Source organism: Cebus imitator, unplaced genomic scaffold, assembly GCF_001604975.1.
Source record: "Cebus imitator isolate Cc_AM_T3 unplaced genomic scaffold, Cebus_imitator-1.0 Scaffold1000, whole genome shotgun sequence".
NCBI lineage: Eukaryota > Metazoa > Chordata > Mammalia > Primates > Cebidae > Cebus > Cebus imitator.
Genome location: NW_016108315.1, coordinates 13,649 through 16,700, shown reverse-complemented (window position 1 = coordinate 16,700; position 3,052 = coordinate 13,649). Strand labels below are relative to the sequence as shown.

The window sequence follows — 3,052 nt, the reverse complement described above, 5'->3', positions numbered from 1 at the left end:
TCCAGCTCCCTTTCTAGCCTCGTGCATTTCAAGGAAATCACTTCTCTTCTAACCACAAGCAGCCAGAAAGAGCAGACAGTAGAACACAGAGGAGACAGCTTGGGCACAGAGGGAGGTAGGGGGAAAGTCTCTTGGGTAACTGCCAAACTTCACCCTTATACAATGGACCGCTGTAAAACAGTGGGCCTTAATAAGCACCGTTCTTTTCCTTCAAGTGCGCTGAGACAGGGAAGCTAAAAGCAGACTTGGGGGCACGCCTGCAGCTGCAGAGAGACGCATGGGAACAGACACACAACAGAGACAGAAGCAGTGCAATCTGCCGATAAGCTCTCCCACCCCGAATTTTTAACAACTTTTTTTTTTTTTTTTTTTTGGAGTCTGTCTCTATCTCCAGGCTGGAGTTCAGTGGCGTGGTCTTAGCTCACTGTAACCTCCGCCTCCTGTGTTCAAGTGATTCTCCTGCCTCAGCCTCCTGAGTAGCCAGGACTACAGGCACGCCACTATGCCCAGCTAATTTTTGTCTTTTTAATAAAGACAAAGTTTCACTCTGTTAGCCAGGTTGGTGTCAATCACCTGACCTTGAGATCCACCCACCTCGGCAGGGCATTGGCTGGGCATCAGGGGGTAGGAGTGCAGCTGTGCTGAGGACCAGGTATGCAAGGCAGGGGCTGGGTGTTAGGGCACAGGGATGCTGCTGTGCTGAAGACCGGGTACAGGATGGGGGGCTGAGTGTTGGGCAGGGGTGCAGTGTGCTGGGGACAGGGGGTGCAGGGTGGGGACTGGGTGTCGGGGCTGGGGGTGCAGTGGTATTGAGGACATGGCATACTTGGCAGGGGCCGGGCATGGGGGCAGGGTTGCATCTGTGTTTTCTCCTTCAGGACAGGTCCTCCGGCAACGCCTGGGAGAAGGAAACCGGAATAAAGGCCGAGTAGAGCGCAGCCCAGGCCCTCAATTCCCTCTGTCCTCTGGAGGTGGCTGCGTTTTGATTGTGGATGCCTTCTTCTGGACGAGGAAAGCAGTTAAGGCCACTTTCTGGTGCTGATGCTGTGCTACTCACCCCGGCTGTGCCCTCTCTGTGCACCCCACTTCCTTTTCCTTCCACAGCGGTTTCCCTGTGAGTGACTTCAGAGAATCCTGAATAGCAGCCATGGGCAGCCCAGGAGCACTCCATGGGGAGCTTCAGCTCCTCCCTGCTGCTCTAGGGCTGGGGGTGCAGTAGGGAGACCACTGCAGGGACCTCAGGAGCTGTCGCATAGCACGGAGAGGCCCCAGTCAAGACACTGTGTCATGATTTCTTCCACACGTGTGTGTGGCAATGTGTGGGGGACTAGGCGGTGGCTGCCAGACAGGGAGCGTGTCCCGGTCCCAGCTGCAGGGGACCACAGCAGCAGGGCCGTCTCTCCCTGTCTGTCTGCGCCTGGGCCCGCCAGGGCCGTCTTCCATGCTCCATGGGGCCTCTTGGGAGGCTGCAGGTCAGTGTGACTCAGAGAGGCCAAGCTTGTGGTGGGGGGGCCCGGAGGGCCACGGACGCAGGCACTGCGCCCCTAGGGGCTAGGAGGGGTGAGAAGGTTCCAGGTCTCCCCCACCTGGCTCCTGCATCAAAGTGGCAGTGAGGCTCGGGCTTGGGACTGAAGGAGGTGACGCTGTGCTCCCAGAGGCAGGCTCCACTTACCCCAGGAGACCTTCCAGGACAGGCCCTCTCCTGACCCAGGCTCAAGGACACTTGGCAGTCCCTGGGGTCCTGCCTTTTCTCCCAGCCTTGGCCTCCCTCCTGGAGCTCTAGGGTCAGGCCCAGGCCTGTGGATGGCTCTGAGCAGAAGATCCTGGGCCTCCATGGAGCTCTGGGCGTCAGGGGGTGCCCAGCTGTGTGATCGTGGGGGCCTCCGGGATCCACTCCCCTCTGCCGCCAAGCCTAGAGGCTGTGAATTCTGTGATCCTGAGCTGTCCCCTCTGAGAGCCCGGGCAAAGCGGGGCTTGGATGAGAGCAGGCAGCGAGGTTTCTTTATTCCCGCAGCGCCATTCTGCTTGGCTCCTGCCCCCTAGAGAGCCCGGGGCAGGGAGACGGTGCAGGCAGGACCTTGAGGGCGGCAGCTCAGGCCCACCTGGGTCCTGGGGGGACTGACAGTCAGCCTGAGCAGACATCTCTGTTGGCTTTTGCCTCCTGGGTGGCTCCACAAATTACAGTAGCCCAGTCAGCACACAGAAGCTCACTTGCGCACCTGGACAGGCGTGCACACCTGATGGGCCAGTGGGTGCAGGCTTTCCTCCCGGGTATCAGCAATACAAGAGGGGCTGGGGCCAGCTCGGGGGAGAAGTCTGTGGCCCTGCAGGCCCAGGTCCTGGGGCACCGGAGCCGCTTCCCGGATTCAGGTGCTGGCAGCGGTGCTTCTGGTCCTGGCCCTGGGCTCCTCGGTGCCCTGGGCTGCTGATGTCTGTGTCCTGCAGAAGCCCAATGTTCCAGGGACGAACCTGAGGAGCAGTGTGGCCCCAGGCAGGAGAGACGGGGAGGCAGAACGGGGGCCATCCCAGTCGCTTCCAGCTCCCTCTTGTGTCTCTGTGATTCTCGAAAATTCTCACCCTTGTATTCCTGAAAGAGAAAAAGAAAAAATGTAATTTGCTAGAATTTAAGCAATGATCTAGGAGATGCTGGGGAAGTGTGCACTCCTGGTGCCGGGACCTGAGGGTGGTGAGCTGGGGGTGCAGCATGAGCTGGGGTGGGCGAGGGCTCACTGGGTTCCTTTCTCACCCTGTAATTGCCGGGACCTGAGGGTGGTGAGCTGGGGGTGCAGCATGAGCTGGGGTGGGCGAGGGCTCACTGGGTTCCTTTCTCACCCTGTAATTGCCACTGAAGCCAGCACAGACCTGGCAGCCAGGGACTGGTCCTGGGTGGGCCAGGGGTGTCTTCCTGGTCTGCACCCCTCCTGCTCGTCCATCACGGCCTGTGGGGCATCTGTTGCACCCCAGGAAGCCTGGGCTCCCTTCCAGCCCACACTGAGCTGAGGCGGGGCTCTGGGCCTGGCTCTCCTCACCTGGGGAAACAGGGCTCACAGGC

General features: G+C 59.9%; 1 pseudogene; it reads left to right on the top strand.

Annotated features, from left to right (window-relative positions):
• Positions 1 to 3,052, top strand: part of LOC108298572 — a 17,542-nt pseudogene that overhangs the window by 12,567 nt on the left and 1,923 nt on the right.